Source organism: Corvus moneduloides, chromosome 1, assembly GCF_009650955.1.
Source record: "Corvus moneduloides isolate bCorMon1 chromosome 1, bCorMon1.pri, whole genome shotgun sequence".
Classification (NCBI taxonomy): Eukaryota; Metazoa; Chordata; class Aves; order Passeriformes; family Corvidae; genus Corvus; species Corvus moneduloides.
The window spans coordinates 58,283,998-58,305,557 of NC_045476.1; the positions used below are offsets into that span (position 1 = coordinate 58,283,998).

The 21,560-nt window shown below is 36.1% G+C and overlaps 1 protein-coding gene across 7 annotated transcripts in view; it reads right to left on the minus strand.

Moving 5' to 3' along the window:
- The window catches only part of PHF14 (PHD finger protein 14), a 164,716-nt gene that overhangs the window by 67,943 nt on the left and 75,213 nt on the right, over nucleotides 1-21,560 (minus strand). Inside the window, exon 17 of one of the 7 annotated variants that reach the window (XR_004240641.1) lies at nucleotides 5,941-6,048. The exons of the other annotated variants lie outside the window; for them this stretch is intronic. The gene's annotated coding sequence lies outside the window, so the exon portion shown is untranslated. The remainder of the gene's footprint in view (nucleotides 1-5,940; nucleotides 6,049-21,560) is intronic. 7 annotated transcript variants of the gene reach the window in all.

Below are 21,560 nucleotides of genomic sequence, written 5' to 3' on the forward strand. Positions count from 1 at the left end.
CTAACTGGGCACAAGTAAAAATATATTTGCAACCACAATGTAAAATCAGTTTATCTTCAAGGGTCTGAAGGCAAGAAGCTGCTTCAGCGTACCTTACCAACTCTGAAAAATTAGGATTCTCCCACCAGGTTAAGTCTGTTAAACCTAAAGAGGAATTTGGGGTATTTACAAATAACTTTAATGAGGTAAAGATTACAAGTAATATGCATTTTTAAAAGTCAGGCTGCTCAAGGTACACCTCATCTCAGAAATTAATCTGTACCCAACAGCTCTATTAAGTGGATGAGAGTTACTGAGCACTTCAGAGGGGAAAAAAAAAAACAAACCAGACCCACAAAACAATGATGAGCAATGTGTCTCCTACGCATTGCTAATTACTTCAATTTTCTCAGTATTGATCGTTATAAATATTAGCAAATGCTTCCTGAAAGGTTACAGATTTATATCTGCTAATATAAAGACTGATTAGCCTGTACAAAAGTTATCTGCAGGACAAAAGATCACGGCATCTGAGGTACCACCAGAATAGAAGAGCTCTGCTTTATTTTAATAACTGTCACACGGGAGCATAAATAATGACAGAACTGGTCACTGCATAAACATGTTGACTGTCTTGATTTACGGAATTCTGTTCTCCAAGTACTTCTATGCCCACTTCAAAACAATAACACATTTTTGAACTACTTCAAAGGAAAATTACACTTTCATTACTGAATGAAACCATTTCACTTATATGAAACCAACATTTTATTTAATCTTTTGTAGAGGATATGTAATTTTCCTTCATGCTGTACTGTCTTTGTGAATACAACCTTCTGAGAACCCATGAAAAAAATATCCAGTCAATACACTCAATACTCTACATGAAACCCAGTTTTCTCTTTTAAATGACTGCATTTACAGACCTTGTCACAACAAGGTCCCTGATGTTATCGAAGCAATTTCAAGATACTTTAATCATTGGCTAAACTCAGTGACTTGACAAGAGAAATTTGGGCCAGAAGATTTCAATGGCTTAAAAGGAAGGTTATTGAGTGATGTAATTTCATTTGGATGGGACTGATTCCAATTGATCTGTTTTTTTGCAATGCGTATCTTGCCTCTGCAGCTGTCTCTATCTGATTCAGTGCTTAACTGCAAGGAGTGACTACCCCTTCCCACTTAAAGAGAAACTCTTCCTTCCTCCTGCTATTATTTTAAATGAGCATGAGGACCCCATTTTCAAGTTCAATCTCTGTACTCACTGAAAAAGAAAAATACATTCAACTGAATACCAGCCCATGAATTCAATTGAGTCTTGTGACTGCTAGCATATGTAAGTAGAAAAACAGATCATAAAGCATTATGTTTATCATCATTATTATTATGAACTGAAAATAGTGAGTTAGGGTTTGTATAACACAAGGGCATATGGCAGTACAAAATAATTCTCAATCCCAACTGCACAATATCACATAATCTACACTGTATTAGACTCTTTTAGTTGAGTACTTAAATTCAAAAGAAAAAGACCCTGCTTGGTATGCAACAGGCATAATACTTAATAAATGGTTATGGTATATATGAAATCGTATCTTCCTATACAAGTATGGTTTTCTACAGTTTTAACAGAAAATAAGTGTACCATTAGAAACCTCACAATTCAAGGTTATTTTAAACTGCATAAAACCTGGGGGGGAAAAAACCCCCACATATACAGGGAGTTACAAAGCTTGAGAGGAGTATTGATGAATAATGTAATCATCACTATATGCTAAGGAAACAGGATGTGGCAATAGATGTTGCCAGCAATATGTAGCTGACAGGTCAACTAAGTTGCCCTTCATTCACTCAGCTTTAGTCTTATGCTGTCTGCGCACACAAAACACGCTTGACCAACAAAACATGTGACTTGCTGAATTAGACATAAATGATAATCTAGTTACCAATGAAAATGGAGTTAAAGATCAACTGCCACTCCTTCACTGCCTTCCCAACTTTTTGTATCACAGGAGATGATATGAGTTCTGCTCAATTTCACTTTTTATGTGTAATCTATATACTTCCAAGTTTTAAGAGCTTTTAAGTGTCTATACCAGCAGGAACAGTCAGGTCACTCTGAAGCAACGTGCACACCAGACAAGCCTGCAAAAACTCTTCCAGAGAAAACATGACTGACCCTCAGTACCAAACACTTTGCCTGCCTGATCCCAGGGCTTCAGTTCTGTTGACAGTAATTGTTACAGAGTATCTTCCCTGTAAAATGATGTCTTCCAAAAATGGTAAGTAATTAGGATTTCATCTATCAGTTAACTCAAAAGCATAAACTCAATAAAAATATGTACATTTTATATATTAGACAGCTTTTTATTATGAGTACTGTCACTCACTGTAATTGTTTCTGTTAATGTGAGAACTGTGTACTCCTTCATAAGTACTATACAAATACATTAACGTACCATTAATCTTACAGAGCAAACATTTTATTGGAAATAAAAATCTAAACTTTTTTAAATACAGAACCTGCATGTTACTGCTATTACGTGTAGAGCATACTGTGAGCAATATTTTAACTAGCAGAGCCCTACAATACAATAAATTAGATTATAATATTGATTTGAGATAAAAAACCTGAATAGTCTTTTAAAATAAAAAAAGTGGTGTGAAGGATATTTTTTTCCATTTCAATAGATAAAATAAAGTCTAAAGTTGTTATTATTATATGATGCTATTATAATTATTTTATTTATTTTTATAGAAAAGTAGATGAAGTAATGTATTGGACTGCTTCTTTATCAGTGGAGATAGATGAATTCTGATAGGAAAATCTATATTTCACTGTTTCAGTTTCAATACTCGACAGTCAACACCAGGGACTAACGGAGTTGCAAAGTCACTGGACTGCACAGTTTTCATACTGCTTGCAGTGAAAATACAGGCCTAACCCATTAAGTTAGCCATCAGCTATTGATAGTTTATTGATATCTGTGAAGCATTTAGAACATTCTGTGCGACTTCAATATGTTAAAATCCAAGCATGACTACCACAAGCACTACAAAACAAGTCAAAGCAGGAATTCCGGTTTCTCACTCTGCTGCTCTACTAAGCACAAGTCTAAAACACAGATTCAGAGCTCCGAGATGGGCATTTTTTTCCTCCTTTTAAAGTAACTTGTTCTTCAAGATATTTATAAGGGTTTTTCCTCTCAAAACTCCCACTCCCAGAAACCTTAAAACTGTAACAGTTCTACTGTGAGCCATTCAGAAGTCTCTATAGGATCACAGGGAACCTCTTCATCAAGCTGCTGTATATCACAGTCCAGGTCAAAACCTGTGAAGCACCTGCTGCTATGATTAAGAAATCAATTCTGATCCAATTTTATTTATAAATTAGGTTGAAAATATTAATGGCACTAGTGACACTTTACGGCTTATTGGAACCTTGAGTCCAGAGAACAAAGTGAGGGGTAAGCACAATCTCTTACCACTGCTATGGTTTAAAAATTACAAAAGAATTTACTACTTCTCGATAAGGAAGACCACAAAAAGCTGTATCATGGCTTTAGAAGAGGAAACCTAGACTTGTCAAAGGCACTGCTAGGCAGAATCCTGCAGGAAGCTGCCATGAAAGGGAGGGTTGTCAAGCAAAAGGGCTATGATTTTTAAAAGAAAATTTACTCAGAACTCAGAGAAATAAAGCAGAAGGGGCTATGTACGTGATGCGTTTGAGCTCAATGCATCAGCATGCATGGTGAAAACTTGGCCTCAGACTTCCATGCCTACCAGAGTGACATGGGAAAGAGAAGGACAGCCAACAGCAGGAAAGCAGCAAGTCAGGATCTAGTCCATTTGGATATATTCCAGTCCACAGGAATTATTCAAAGTTTCTGGAAGAGATGTTATCTCTGTCAGGATCCTGTGTAAGATCTAAAAAACACCATTACAGTCAAGGCAGGACACTGAAAACTGAAAAATGCTAAGATGAGCCCATCTTACAGAGGTGAGACATGCACAATAAAAAACAATAGTGAGTAGTACCTAGGAAATCATGGGCTGATCTTGGAAAGATCGAGGGATCCATTGTCAAACACATGAAAGTAACTGAGAGCAGTTAATAAGGGTAGAAGAGTTGGTCGTATTTGAAATGACAAATGATGTGCTCTGTGAATGGGGGAAGAGCAATGGTTGTAACACACCAAAAGGTGCCCAGCATAAGGCTTTTCAATCAGTCTGGTACAGCATTTTCCTTATCAAGAACAAGGCTGGATGAATGGGTTGAAAGCCAACTGGACTCAAAGGGCAGAAGGCAATACCTTGAGCTCTAGATGCTGTCCAGTAAAAAAGTACCCCAGGGAGCCAGGGAGAAGAGAACTGGTGCATCAGAAACAGCATCAGCAGCTGGGCAAGGGAGGGGATTGACCCACTCTGCTCTGCACTGGGATGGCCTCACCTCGAGTCCTGGGCAGTTCTGGGTGCCTCAATATAAGACATAAAACTATTAGAGAGTGACCAAAGGAGGGCAACAAAGGTGGTGAAAGGCCTTGAGGGGAAGCTTGTATGAGGAGTGGCCGAGGTCACTTTGTCTGTTCAGCCTGGAGAAGAGGATACTGAGGGCACTGAGACCTCATTGCAATTACAACTTCCTCATGAGGGGAAGAGGAAGAGCAGATACTGATCTCCTCTCTGTGGTGACCATTGACAGGATCCAAGGGAATGGCCTGAAGTTGTGTCAGGGAAGGTTTAGGTTGGATATTAGAAAAAGATTTTTCACCCAGAGGATGGCTGGGCACTGGAATAGGCTCCTCAGGGAGGTGGTCACAGCACCAAGGCTGGCGGAGCTCATAAAGCGTAGACAATACTCTCGGGTCCATGGCGTGATTCTTGGAGATGGTCCCATGCAGGGTGGGATTGGACTCGATGATCCTTGTGGGTCCCTTCCAACTCAGCATATTCTGTGATTCTTTGATTTTGGGGCTGACAGCAAAACCAAACTCTCCTCCATTGAGAGAGGGAGGACTCTCACCACAAGGCTCACAGCCACAACCTGAAGCTTAGGAGGTTTAGAGGGGACACAGATGCCTTTTCCGTACAAGGAATTGTGCAGTGAGCTCAGGGGTACTTATGCCTCAGTGCTACGGGAACAAACAAGTAAAAAGCTATGATAATTTGTTCTTGATATTCTAAAAGCTTTCATTTCCAGTATTAGAAAGCATTACTAATTCCTGTGGTCAGGATGGGAAGCCACCATGCTGAACAAAATCCTGTGATGCCCAGTGCCTGGGTCAGCAGTGGATTTCTGTCAGTTAGAAGGGTTAAGAAATTTCCCTCCCAGCCCTCTTATAGACAGTATCTGACTGTACATAAGCCAATAGTGTATTTAAGAGGTATCTGAGACTGATTATAATCAGTCTTGTTGTGCACGAATAGTATAGTATTGTGCCCTTGATGCAGTCTTAAAATTCAGTGGTACTAGGCATATTAAAGGCTCTTTTCTTAAGACTGCAAGGTGATTTCATATTCTACTGAAACCTAGACACTATAAACATTTCACCCAATAAAAGCCAGAAAATGTTATACATGTAAGTTTTGTAAGTGGGAGCATATCTAAAGCATTTTGGTAGCTATCAAAAAAACCCCAAACAACCAAAACTAAAACAAAGCAAAAAACCCAACCAAACAAAAAGCAAAAAAACTCACAGAAAACTAGTATTATTCATTTATATTTACAACTCCACAATAAAAAAACTTTACACATAAAGTGGACGACGGAAAAATTTCCCATATGTATTTACAAACAAAATAAAGGGTAAGAAAATAAAAGTAGGGAAAATGCAATGCATTCACTTGAACAGTTCATACAAATACCTGTATTTTAAAATAATCTTTTTAACACTGGACTCTTTTTTTAATGGCCATAAGGTTTCTCAAGTTGATTGACAGATGTAGAAAAGCTTAACTTACAAAGCAAACATTTCATATATTCCATTATAATTCCATAGTTAATTTTCAGTCTTCGGTATTAAAACTTTCTAAAAAGATAACAGGTCTCTAAGTGGAAATGGACTATTTCTGAAATACACAAAAAGGAATTATGATTTTCTTTGAAAGTAGTCCTGAAGCAAGCAAAATTTAGTGATAGTTTTTTTCAAAATAAGCCAGAAGTTAACTAGTATTTATAAACAGTGGATACATTTGTATTATATCATAATCAAGCTATATACTAAAAGCATTGTACAGCACTCCTGACAAGGACTATTTAGACAATATACTTAGAACAACATTTGTTATAACACAGCTCATCTATACCATGGCTGAATGCATGCATGCAAATAAAAGTCAGACATAATAAATAAATCTTAAAAGCAGTAACAAAGATAAATTGTATTATATATAAAAATCTATCCATTAATAGCATTTAAGACCACGCCAAAAGTTTGGGAACAGTGTACTACGAAGATGTTTTATTTGTGAAACGCTGTCCTAGATATTAAATAAATCCCTTCCAAAAGAACTAAAAAAGTTCAGTGAAATAATACCACAATGTCCCTTGTAACATGCTTATTTAAGACTTTTCTCAAAAAATATTAAGAAGGACCCTCAAGAAAATTATTTCATCACGACAAAAATGGAATTCAAGTAAAAGATCATGCAGATTTTTTGCAATGTCATTACCACACAACTGTATTCTTGATTACTTTCAGCAGGTACATCAATAACCTAGTCTAGATAAAGCATGAAGTTTGTTTCAACTGAATCAAGAGATGAAACTACCTATGTAGATAGGAAACTAGTAATTCATTTGTACATACATATTCTCATTATATTACATCTTGGCAGTAAAATCTATATGAAACAAACGTAAACCAAATGAAACCAGTAGGAACAAGGGATGTCTCACCCTGTACCATCCTGGGTGTAAGGTGAATCAAATTATTCCATCTGATACTCAATTTTACCATTTTCCTAGACTTTTGTTACTTTCATGTTGGGCACTTTGTTTAGATTGGTTCCACAGTAACACTGGTTCCCTGCAATACATCAGATCTTTAGCCCAGGCAGAAATGAAACAACTTTTCAAAGCAATTAAAAGCAGGCTTAAATGCATTTCAAACCATACATCTATATCAATTTCTCTCTTCAGAACTTGAATTTGGGAGAAATATAGGAATTAGAAGAATATTGTATATCATCCTGCATGACTGAAACTACAGAGTAGATTTAGCCTTTTGCCTTATTAGTGGTCATAGACATTCTGAAATGCCCTTGTTCCCCCATATTCCTTTTCACTATTTTTTCCCCTCTAGAAGAAAACAACACAGAATATTAATCTGTCAACCCATTAGAATGGTAGGCAGACAAAACGTAAAAATGATGGATACCAAGTTGAAGAACTTGATTTCAGAATACTGCAAAGTGCTTGAATCTGTGACTGTGATTAACCGATTTCTGAAATCTCTCCTTCCCTACTTATTTTTGGAGAATAGAGGAAAACAGAGAAAAATGAAACTATTCCAAATTACTTGACTACTTCATCTATTTTTTAATTAACAGGTCAAGATAGATGAACGACAGCACGTAACATCAAAGAAAACATCGAATAAAACATGGAACTTCAGAAAAAAATCCCCTTTTTTATAAAGGGTTGCTGATCAATATATATTTGTATTTATATATATTTAGTTAAATCATATACCAACATTTTTCTGCATTAAGAATAAAGAGTTTCTAAGTATGCAAAACAAATACATTGGAACTGTAACTGTATAAGTAATGCTAAGTATCCTTTAGCATAGTTTTTTTCATTAACCTTACAATTTGTACTTTTTTCTTTCTTAATAAATACTTCTTTGCTACTTTTGTAAATGTTTTGATTAATCAGTAAAAAAACCCTGTAATTTTGCAATCATAATAAATAAGTATCTTCTGCTACCTCTAACGATGAAGTAGCTGAAAACTTACTACCGTGTCATTTTCCAGTCAGCCACTCCCCATGTCAGCATCACTGACTTGTCATGACCACAGAAAACTTCTCCATTTCATATAGGCTTTCTACCCACAACTACCCCTCCCCGGCTCTTTAAACAGTTTCAGTATCCCCCCTCCTCTATTATCCACGGGGTTTTCTTGTTTCAGTGTCTTTCTCTAATCAGTCCAACTTTGTTCAATTCCTGAAGCTTGAATAGACTGGATTTAGCTGCCTCTGCACACCATTTAAATCCTATTTCTTCACATTTACCATCCAAACTCAGGTCCTTCTCCAGTCCTAGTCCCACCATGATCTGTGTACTGGGTTGTACCAGACAACCACAACTCTAAGGTCTCTCTGTCTGTAAATCAAGGCCCTGTTTCATACAGCACATCTGCATGATTTTTGGCTTAGCTTTACTGAGGAAACAAGTATATAGTACAAATGCTAAACTCTGGTAGATGAGTAAAATTCATGTCTGCTGATATGAAAAGGTACAGAGTAGTGACTCAAGAGGAAAAAAACAAAACTAAAAACCCATGAAAATTAAACCATCTGAGAATACACTGGAGAATCCAAGGAAGCCAATTCAGCTAGATAAGGATCAGCCTGGTCCAAGGACCAGCAAAACATCTCTACCTTACCAAAGACTGCCCCACCAGCAAAGATACATCAGACATCAGCACTGGGTGAGTTATTCATACTGAAGCTTAGCCTAGCAAAATGCTAGTCCTCGACACAATGTGATTGCTGTGAATTCTTGAATTCTGCACATCCTGCTCACATCTCTCTATGAATGACAAAAGATGACCCAGAAGAAGAGGAGTCACACACCTCTCCACACTCACTGCCCCATTTTACTATTCTCATCTAGAGCAGCACTTGTCCACCCTGCATCTGGATCAAAGAGGCTTCAAATTACCAGTCATTGATACTGTCCTTAACATCTTTCTTCTCAATCCACATTTCTGTTCCTTCCAAGTTCTGTAGCAACTCCAACTGTAGGGAAAAGCACACTCAAATGGCCCACAGCACACTCTAAGCACAATGACGAAAGATCTAAAACCTGCCATACCATGACTCTAATAGTTATGAGGAAACTACTTCTCTCACAATATCCTTTAAGGCTTCCCTTTCCCCAGATTTCATCGAATTGACATGAATATATTTCTCCTCTGTCCTTGGGAAAGGGAGGTCTTTGCCAAAATTCAATTTACTGATCAAAGACTTCAATTCACTTTTCTTCTTAAAGGTATGGGGTGAACAACATCTGGGCAAGACAGTACACTTGCTCAAATCTCACCTTAAAAATTTTGCCTGAAAACATCCAGCCTAAAAGACGCACAAGAGACATTAAGAATTCTGAGCCCAAGTGATTAAAATTTTGCAAGTAATAAGGAACTGAAAATGGGGTCTGGTACCACAATTATTACTACTGCCCAGCATAGCAAACTTTCATCTGTCTTAATGCTAGTTAAAAAATTCCAGAGAGTAAGCTTTGCTAAGTTCCACTCACAGACATTTTGCTTGGTCATTTCCCCATTTCTCCTTTTGCTATGAGTCAGTATTTCATAACATAGTCATTGTACAGAATACTGTATAGAATACAAATAATACATCATTCTTGATGACATTGAGTGGTCAGATTTCCCTAATTCAGAAATAAAAATCATAGTATGAATTTGAAATAAATGAAGTTCTAAAAGAAGAACCAAACTTTCATGAGAAAGTGCTCCTGAAAAAAAAGCAAACACTTTTTAGGTCGTTCGCCAATGACTTCTCTAATTAATTCCAGATTTTTTTTCCCTTGTTAACAAAGACACAGGAAGCCTCAAATAAAATGACCAACAGAAGCTGAAGTACTATTTTTCCCAAAGGTCTGGTGCCAAGGACAGAAGGAATTCTTTTGCCTGTTTGAACAGTGAAAATTGTGCATATATCTCACAAAATAGCAAAATTAAAATTAACACATAACACTCTAAAAATGTTCATAATTCTGGGGCTGGCAGAAAACATAAATATATTCAAGTAACTGCAGGCAACTGCAGCAATATTAAATATTTTTCCTTTTCTTCAACTAACTCATTAAACATATGTATCAAGCTCATTGTCAACTGATAAATTTTGCTTATGGTGACAAAAGTTATGTTTTCAACCTTATCACTTTAACTTATAAAACCCACCAGCTTCACATAAACTTTTCTTCATGTAACTGTCAGAGGAAATCTACTTCAAAAATTTGTAACACGGATTAATCTATACTGAAAATACTGTGCTGCTTAATTTCAGAATTTTATCAATCCTCACTATCAATTATCCACTCACAGATACGGTTTAATACAAAATTTAAATGCAAACAAAATGAAGGAAGCATGGGAATTTTACTGAGACAACTCATCAAACAGTGAAACTAGTTTTGAATTAAATATTAAGGTATTTTCATAATGGGAATGAGACAATAAGATTTAAATAGAATTAAGTACATACAATATTAAATGAAGTTTCAAAATAAAAGTCTTTTAAAGTTTTCAATATAAAAGTTTTTAAGCTAAAACCTCCTGAGTTTTCATTAGTAAGAAGGACCAACAGCTTAACTAATAATTATTATATACTGTAAACACAATCTATGTTTTCTTTCTCACAAGATGCAAAATGTACGCTGTTAAGAGATCCCCAGAAATCACACTGGGCCACTACAAGCTGATGTAGTGGATTTTTTAAGTGAAGAACCACACTGTGAGAAAGATATAAAGCTGTGAGAAAGAATCCAAAGGAGGGCAATAAGGATGGTGAAGGGCCTTGAGGGGAAGCCGTATGAGCAGTGGCTGAGGTCACTTGGTCTGTTCAGCCTGGAGAAGAGGAGCGGGAGGGGAGACCTCACTGCAGTTACAACTTCCTCATGAGGGGAAGAGGTGGGCAGGCACTGATCTCTTCCCTGTGATGACCAGTGACAGGACCCAAGGGAATGGCCTGAAGCTGTGTCAGGGCTTAGGCTGCATATTAAAAAAAGGTTCTTCACTCAGAGGTTGGCTGGGCTCTGGAAAAGGCTTCCCAGGGAAGTGGTCACAAAACCAAGGCTTACAGAATTCAAGAAGCATTTGGACAACACTCTCAGTCACATGGTGTGACTCTGGGGGCTATCCTGTGCAAGACCTGGAATAGGACTTTGATGATCCTTGTGAGTCCCTTCTAACTCAGGATATTCTATGGTTCTATGAAATGACAGTGAACAGGAACAGAGGACATGCCTAATATGTTTGCTAGCACTTACACTGACTACTCCAAATACAGGCACGTGTGCACATAGATACTTGTCAAAATGCTATACAGAGATATAAGCTACTACCTACAGTGTGAAAAAAAGAGGCCACAATAGTTTTTGGTGCATATTAGAAATCAATGGCACAAACTGTTCAGATCAGGTCTCCAAGGAACTAGGATCTGTAGAAGAAAAATCCTTGCTGTTAGTAATCTTCCATCACTCCACAGAAAGCCAGCTTCTGTATTCCTAGTTTTGCTTGGAATTAAGGGAGTGGGAATCTTAACTCGTAGTGTGTGTAAAAACTGCATCCACTACCCTACTTTGTGGGGTACTCCAGTACCCACCACAAGGGATGCAAAGGATAACTAAAAGGCAATCCTCCTGCTCTCATGTTCTCCATCCCTCACAAAGGACCCTACCCTTCTAGTGCAGCACCACTAGACCTTCCCTCCTCACAGTTGTAACTCCCTTGTAGCTAAGTGTGGAGTTTTAGCTGTGACATTATTTATTATTTTCTGGGGCTGGAAGAATTGGCAAAGAGCCCCTTCACAGTTGAGTTTTGTGAGTTTTTAGGTATCTCAGTCTGCTGCCAAGTTAGGTGATACAGCTCTTTTAATGCAATTTGAAAGGTGACCCCTGAAAGCTATTGTTGGGGTGATATTCTAATGTAGTGAATTTAGAAATGCATTTGAAAATGCACTTTTCAGAGGGAGCAGAGGAAGGGATTCAGAACTGTGGATGTCTTACCTGAACTTACATAGTGGAACCTCCCACTAAGATACAACTTCCAGTGGAAAACTGCAAGCATTAGCACTGATAATCCTCCGTAATGTTGTACAACTACAAACTACAACTGACATGACTTTCCCAAGACATGTATTTCATAAGCATAATTACTTTCTCGTTCTTAATTAGTGTTCTTAATGACTTGCTATATTGACTACAGAAAGATGTTTCTTTTACAACAAACTAAATTTTACCTGTTATATACAATAGAAGATTTTTTGTTTTCATGGTTTACTTTTAAGAACAATAAATACACTTTTTCTTTTGACTCAGCACTGGTGGAACCACACCGAGAACATTGTATCCAATTCTGGGCTCCCCAGTACAAAAAACATAATGGAGTTATGAGAGTAAGTCCAGCAAAGGGACTATGAAGATGATTGGCTGGAGTGAGTACCTGTCATGCAAGAATAGGCTAACGCCTGAGATTATTTAGTCTGGAGAAGAGAAGGCTCAGTGAGAATCTTCTCAGTGTATAAATAAAGGAAAGAGAGCCAGACTTCTAAGTGGTGCCCAATGAAAGGACAAGAGGCAACAGGGAAAAACTGAAAGACAGGAGATTGTTAAATATAAGAATAGGTTTTTTTTCACTCTGAGGAGGAACAAGCAACAGAACAAGCTGTTCACAGAGGTTGCAGACACTCCATCCTTGGATATATTCAAAACCCAACCAGACACTGCCCTGAGTAACATGCTCTATCTGAATTGTTTTGATTTAGCAGGCTGGGACTAGAGGAGCTCTAGAGGTCTTTTACAATCTCAAGCATTCTGTGATTCTATTTTTAATAAAAGCAGAAATTATTTAGAAAACCTTTCAAAATTAAAGAAAATTAAAGTCCTGCAGTTTACTTATTGTTCTTTAATGTGAAAAACTAAGATTACCACTAGAGTTTTAAAAGTCCACTGGTTTTCTTATCTCTTTTTCACAGCAAGTGTTATTAAAAGAACTGTCAGTAGGTACCAGCAGACAGGCTGTTTTTATGTAAATTTAAACAATTTTTGCTATGACAAAGTAACACTTTTATTTTTCCTCTTTTCATTTGCTCTGTGTTTTCAGATATTAAACTGCTGCTTTTGCAGTTTTTACATACCCATAGTTGCACATTCTCTCCAAAATGTAGAGAAACTTCAAATAAATATTACTGTTCACATCACTCAATAGGACTACTAAAGCTAGCACTACTGATTTTACTCATGCAAACTTAAAATCTTAAATGATATTACATTTTCTTTCTAAAGAGGTCATTTTAAGTATTTTTTCCTCAAGTGCTTTTCTTAACATCCTTTCATAAACTCTTATGCTGTGGCAGCTACAGGTTTCATCAAGGGAAAAAAAATCTAAAAGTTCCTCTCTTCTGCATTTATTAAGAAATGGTCTTCAATTCTGAAGCAAACAGCTCAATAAATAAGGTAATCCTTGTCACAATTTCTCATGCTGTGACTGAATCCTGTTCGTTATTCCTTATGAATATCTTCAAAAATCAACTATTATTTTTCCAGTCTGATTTTTTTGGTCACATTTTGCATATTCTCAAGTAACTTATTTTTTTCTCTTCTCAATTCTTGCATCATGAAATGTTAACACAGAACATTCACTGCCAGGAAGCTGTCCCCAGCAGTGTGTAGACTGGATCCCTTCTAGCTTTCATGTGAAATTTCAGATCTTTATTCACTACTTCAGGGTTTACAGAATTTGAAAACTGGTTTCTCCTCTATTCATAACTCACTACTATCTGCCTACTTAGCCCTTCTTTTGTGTCATTTCCTTTTCTCACTTTCCCAGAAGCTCTGTCTTCAGCAGCATTTCCATATTTTCACCTTTTACTCAGATTACTTTAAGAAATATAAATAATTCAAATAGAAATATAATTTAAATATCCTAAACGTCTCAAAACCAGTTGATGTTCTCAAATAAGAATTTCTCTGGACTTGCACAGATTCGTGACAATTAAACCAGCTATATATTCTGTTCCATCTACTTAGTGTCAAGTTCAATAAGCATTTATAAAGCACACTTCACTTCCAGAAAATTCTTCCACAAACCTCCTCGTGTAGTCAGAGTTTCTATACAAGTTAAAGGACAGACAACTTAGAAATGTATAGATTCTGCTCCCTCAAAAATAACCCTACAAAGGAAATGAGAGTCAAATTCACAATTACAATGGACTTCACAATTTCATAAAGACAGAGTTCAGAGATTAAATTTTTTATTTCATTTGCCTTTCTCCAGGCATAAGCCAGAAGTCTGCGCTCACACTTGGTTGTGCTAATGAGCATGCTCTCAGTTAGATGCAAAAATGCAGGCATGAGCCCCATCCATTATCTTTTAAGTTTTATTCACGTGGATCATTGAACAGAGGTGGGAATACTTAAATAGGAAGTCCGTATCTCAAGGTCCAAAGAGACTTCCATTTTGAGTCCTGGGAAGGCTTAACACAGGGATACTTAAAGAATAGAAGATTTAACTCCTCTCCTCTATTTCCCTAGGCAGCAACATCAGCACCAGGCACAATTTGTCTCTGACTTTTAGCGACAAGAACACTTTAAAAAGCTATTCAAATTTATGAGATTTTTAAACCCAAGGATAAACCCTGGCCACAGTTTACACTGAAGCGAGCACTTTAATCCATACAATATTTTCTTACCAAATTATAATCAAGTTTCTGCTATGCAATTTTGGTGCTGCTATCGCTAGCTTTTATTGCTGTATTAAATTGTTAGCAAACAGCTAAAGGCTGCCAGAACAATTTCATAACATCTATTTCCTTTTTAATAGTCCTTTGTACAAAAGAGCTCTGAAATTATTGTTTACATATTATGGTCAAATAAATGCCAACAAATTCTATTGTTTAGCTTACTGCCATAAGGATGTTTGCAATTATTTTAGTCTTTATTACAACATTATTTTTTAGAATTTAATAATTTAACTACCAGTCCACCACTATCACTGAATTATACTGGTTTTACTTCAATCCTCTCACACTAAAACTGAGTGATTCTTCAACTTTTAATTATTGGTACCATTTTCACCTTTAGCTATCACTGCCATTTCGGCTTCCTCTCTAAAACAAAGATACCTCCTCCAAACTGGTTTAGCATATGTAGGATGCTGAAACTTTTATAAAGTCCTGAAGCTCTCAGATGCCACACAGTTTTTCCAAGACACACCCAACTTTTAAAACCCAATTTTACGCATTAGTTTTCAGGAAAATGAGAGAGTTAGTTGCTAGTGTTTCACATTTAGCTACAAATATTTAAATTACAATAAACTGAGGTCCTCTTCCCAGAAGTTAAGATTATTTTGAATTTGTCAAAGCCAGCATGCCTTTTTGGTCAACCATTAAATAATGTGACAAAACATATTCCAACACATACATTTTCTTTCAAGTAAGTTACTGTGTAACCAAAATTCTATGTTTATTTTCAGTGACTGCAAAGTAAAATATTTTATTCCTATTTAGATCCCCCCGAGGGAAACAGAATAACTTACAATGACAACAACCATCATCCAACACATTGAAATTGCATGAGAGAAAGATAAAATAGATGAGGTGCCAAGAAAAGTTCACACATCCTTAAGAAAACAAAAGCAAGAACTGTGTTTTTCAAAGATAAAATTGTATACTGTGCTAGAAACAAGCATAGCTTTTCATCAGTTCTGAAACACAAAATTGAAAGCTGCCAAAGGATGCATGAACTACACTTTAGACTTACACTTAAGTAATTCTTCTGTCCAAGTATTCTTACATGCATTACTTTAGATACAGACAAGCTCCTGTACAGCATGAATGGAGAGCCGCTTTCTGTTTCCTCACTCCATAAAATTTTATCCTTTTCCAAGTGACAAGTGCTGACCTTTCATTGTATCATGTCTGCTCATGGTTTGCTCCCTTCTACAATCACTTCTAGCAATATACATCAAAAATGACAAGCAGAAGTAAGTGTACTGCATGTGCTGTGTTGTATAGCTGATGTGTAAGGTTTCTGTGATTGTTAATTAGAAAGGATACTTTACTGAATTATCATACTTTGTACGTAATTACTGCACAGCAGCAACGTAAGTTAACCTTACAGAGCAAGGTGTTCAATATTGATGCTGGAGATATGTGCATTTCTTTTCCCCCAAAATCTGTACAATCAAATGTCAGAAACAATGTATATTTAGAATGGCTTCAGTTTTCACTTAAAGCAGAGATTTCTGTATTAGAATTCAAATGCTTGGCCACCCTCCCCCAACCTTCCTAACCTAACTTTTGTTTTGTTTTTAATAAGAAATGAAAAAGTCAGCAAAACAAAATGTCAACATTAAATCATTTCACAGCATTTTGTGTCAGAAACGTAATGGAAAATGTGCACATCACGGGAAATGTTACTGTTCTTCCAGAACATCTTTTCATTTGGTTCAGGACTCATCCCTCTACATAACTGTGCAGGCACAACCGATGGTTGCTCTCCCTGGGCTTAATTTGGCAGTTGAAGGATTGTGGCATTTTCAGGAAACCACAGTGCAGTGATTTTAGTGGTTATCCATCTGAAAGTGATGCTATGATTTAGAATAATTGCTCTGTTTATGTGCAATGGTAAAAGTCAGTTACCACATCATATTCCAATGTCAGTTTACACTTTCCTGACTATTTCCCTAATACAACATCACATCCGATGTCAAAGCCAGAATTAGAGGGATTTAGTGTTCCTAAGCAGTAAGTGCACATGCAGTACAGTAACACTGCTGTATTTAGTTTAACTGACAGTTGGGTAAGGAGAGGAGCAGGAGGGAATGGGCCAAATTCAGCTAGTTAATCAAAGCACGCTGCACATTAATTTACGCTCGACCTTTGCATTGTTACAACCACCAATATGAAAAAGAAAAGAGAAACATACTAGTCTTCGCTAAGAGTTTTTTGATATTCTTGAAGAAAACATAAGCTTTTCCTTTTTTCTTTTTTTTTTCTTGCATATCCTTTCCACATCCTTTCCTCTCAGAACTAAGCAAATTTATTAGGCCTTTTTCAAGATTAAATCGGAGATAGGCTTAAATATTTATTTGTAACTTTATAACTTAAAAATCCATTCAAGGGTAAATGTTCAGAAAAAATCTCAAGAAGAAGAATGAGGTTGTTACAAAGTATTGAAGTCCTACCTGGAACATTCAGTGATACTGAATTCCTGTCCTAATACAGAATCTTGTCTTTGGCATTTTAAGTGGCTTGAAGCAAATCAGACACAAAAATTTAATTTCACTGAGATGAGAATGTTAAGCAATGACACAAAGTGGAAGTAATACTAATAGTCTCAGCCATTGTAAAGGCAATCCAGTTTTACAATCAGCAAGGCAATCAGCAAAATCTGAATCCAACCCTTGGATATGGCACAGATGAAAAAAACCAAAAATTATTTGGAAAAAAAAAAAATCAAAAAATTCAAAATTGTGCAAAAGAAAGGAAGAAAACTAATAACAAGGCAGAAAAATAAATGAAAAATATATAACTCTATTTTACAAATTCCTAAATTTTGCATGCAGAAAAATATTACTTTTGTAATAGACATTAGTCTAGATTATTCGATCTGTAATTGCAATGACCACACTAGCAGGGAACTACAGTAAGACAAGTAGACCAAATCTAGTCGACATCAAAATCATGCTGAAGTACAGGAAATAAACCCTACAATTCTATTCCTTTTCCCAAAAAACAAAGATATTTTATAAGAAGATTGATATTAATGTCACAATTCTCAAATTGTCCATTTAGATGTGATTACATGCAAATTATTTCAACTACTTCAAAATAAAGTTCAATATTAAAACCTGACTTCTATTCTTAGATAAACTGCCAAAAAAACAATGTTTACCAAATACATTGTAACGCTGAAGAAGCATTACAATTAAATGTTTTTTTTATTGTTCTTTTAAGTTTTTTTATCTGTTTAAAAGTATGTTCTCCAGTAAGAAGCTTTGCCTATCACTCAGCCTATAGCACAATTAAGCTAAAAAGAACAATAATATCCCAAATACATGTAGATTATCTACAGCCTCTCAGGGAATAATACTGTATGCAAAATTCTTGATTTAGAGCCAAATTAGCAAAAACTTGCATGCAACTTTGCTCCATTTATTTATTAATGAAATTAATGCCATTAGTGCAATTAATACTATATAATGGTATTATATACCATTTTAATCATGTGAAGAATAAGTCTGGTCAATGCTGAGAAAAGTGACTCAATGTCCTTAAGCTCATTGCACCTCTAGCTGCTTTTCATGTACAAGCTTCTTTGGTAATGCAAAAAATCCCAAAACACACAAACCCCATACTCTCACACTGTTCCAAGACAAAATTAGTTTTGAATAGTGTAGATGAAGTTTTGCACCCAAACTTCAGATTACCTACCAAAACCCCACACAGATTAACTAACTACAGATCAAAGACTTTTAAAAGTATTGGGCAGTAGTAACAAAAATGAGAAAAAATGCATGTGGAACAGTAAGCATCACCCTTCTACATACTAAGATTTCTTATTCAAATAGCCCATAACTCACACTACAGTTCTATGAAGAGAGATTTAATTCAGAAAACTGACTGCACAAATGTGCACTTGACACTAATTGTGACAAGTCAAAACTGATGCTGCAACATAGCATTTAAATGGTTATTGACGACTGCTGTGGTCTTCTATCACATCATTTTAATACCTGGACATGAACATTCTCAGGTCATAAATTTCGTAACTATAAATTTCAGTCTTGTGGCCCATGTAGCAATGGCTCAGCTTAACAATGCAAAACAACTGAATTGGTAATGAATTTGACATTTGCTTTCTGAGTGTGCTGTACTATGAAATTTTCTGATGTGATAAACTCGCTGCACTCAAAGTGACTGAACCAGCTTGGCCCGAATGAAGGAGTAAGTGACACATTCAAATGCCAACTGAATTGAATTATTTGATGCAATTTGATGTAAGAAAAAAATCTCAAGAATGCCCACAAAAAAAATAAGCTACTGACTCCATTCCTATGATATTTTTGCAGTCATAGCCTATTACTGGTAACCAGACTGAGAAATAATTTGCTATGTCATGAGTCTCCCGTCTTCCATCACAAACTGCAATTTCAAGATCTGCATCTTGTTTCATTAAATACTTTTAATCTTCCAATGGAGCACCTCATTCAGTGACTGTTTTATCTAAAGAGGCCACTCACTACTTATAGCAAAGAACCTCTATATCATATTTTTTCATTTTATAAATTATTATAAATCCTAGTAGTTATAGAATACAAAAAAAGGAGCAAAGGTCTCTGATACATATATTTCCTAGGGCAATCAGAAAAATCATAAATAAATTCTGAGATACATAGCTGTCCAGAGAACAGATTACAGCTGCGAAATACAGTTTCAAGCTGTTATTTACAAACCCACGATTGCAGCACAGACTTGATCAAGCAGCTGTAACTGAAGGGGAAAAAGGGAAAACTATATATTAAAAATTCAGTAATAAAAAAATGGCAAAATATTTCTTGTTAGTGGAAAACAAAGTAACCCCATAGAAAGATCCTCTTATTTACGAGTGGTTATCTTGTTGCCTATTTCTGAAGTTCATGACACTGCTACAGAAGCTTTTTGGATCAGCATACTTCAAATATCAATACTAAGAACTTCTGACAACTAATGAAGAGTATAAACTTCTACTGTTCACTAAGCTTCTACAGATTAAAGCCCAGTATGAACTTCAAGAAGGTTTGACTGACAGGTCACTAATCAGCCCAAAAAATAATGTGAAGAAAAACAATTGGGGAATGCTCGCACTGCTCTCCCCTATTCACTTGTAAGAGGAACACTAACGAACCTCATCAACTATCACAATAATACTCCAACAGGGTTTTAGTACTTCCATAACATTGAAGACAGACAAATATGCCTTTTTCCTCTATTCTAGGTACTTTAAGGATGCATACTTCTTCCCAGTGTATTAATAGGAAATGTCATTAAATAACCCCCAAAAAATCAAAGAAACATTTTTGTGGAGCGTGCAGGGGGAATCATGCTTTGCCGTTCCTGCGTTTGATCAGAAAGCACTGTAGGCCAGATAATTTCTCATGCAGTTTTGCTCTCTTTTGCAAAACGAAGGCTCAATGTTAAACTTTACAGAAAAATTACATCAGATTGTCCTGTACATATTTTTCAGCCTGAAATTCTTAATTCTGGTAACAGAATTGAATGGTAAAAAAGTCTTTTAAACATGGAAATACCTCCAAAATTTCAGTTTTGGGCCACTCCTATATAGACTACCCCTAAGATAGTTCCTTCAAGACTACACAGTATCAAGAATCAAACCAGAGATGGAACACAAAATCAGTAGCCAACGATCTGAGCTTCTATTATTTAGATGGTTTAAATTTCCCCAAAATAAAGCAGCAAAACAATCAACTGAGAAAGGTAACCTGGGCTTCAATTCCCATTTTGCTGTCTCATTCCAGGAAAATAACAGACAAGTCTACTGAAGAAATCCACTAGGTACCAGGTAAATAGATTGATGCCTAATTAACAGAAAACCCAAGGGTCTGCCATGCACTTTTAGCAAATGTTCCAGGCATGAGCAGCTTCAGGTAGCTGGAAGCCCAAATCCAAATGCACCGAGCAGTCTGCTTCTAGAGAAGCCCTGAATGACAGCAGTGTAATTCTTATTACCAGACCTATGCCTGACTCCTAGGTACTTGGCAAGAGAGCTGCACAATGCCTACAGGTTTTTTTGTAATGTCTGCCCTAGCATATGAATTTACAGAAAGTAAAATGCAGTGCAAATTCAGTTTGAATAAAGCCCTCTGTGATGAAAATGCGCATTTGTCATCATACGTACTATCCTGAAATCTAGAATAAAAAAGAAACACTTTTCAGAAGGCAATACAATAAAGAATTATGCAAAAAATGATCTAACAGGTAACTCAAGCAATTAGAAAAGTTAACTCACAGATTTAATCCCTGTAAATTTCATAGCAGAAATAAACTACACAACTGAATGTTACATTTCCTTTCACTCTCTTAGTTCATTCCAATAAAATAATGCATTTTTAATCCGCTGTAACACACAAGATTGCTGCAAATTGTGGCTTAACTAACATTTTCCTTGTGATTAATCCCTACATTAGTGGTCTTGAACTTCTATGGTAACTAACAGGCTTTCAATCACTCTGACAGACTGTGAATTTTGTTGCAGTGCATTTAAAGTAATGAATAATTTGTACTTGTTCTGGAATAAACTTCGGCTCATGAAGAGATTCAAAACTAACAGCTAAACAAATAAGGAAGAAATCCTTTACTTGAAGTTTGGCATGCCCCTTTGCATGGAAATTTAAGAAATAAAAATGCAAAGGTAAACCTATACAAGACAAATACAATTAAGGAAATCTGGTGAGAGACATTTTTGGAGAGAAGAACTCCAGAGGATTCAAAAGAGACTGTCTAGAACACACTTTCTGTCAAAAGCAGAATTAAAGCTGACCACTGTGTGCAGCTAAGCATGCAATCTTTTATACAGTATAAATTATCATCCTAAACTTGATACATACGTTTG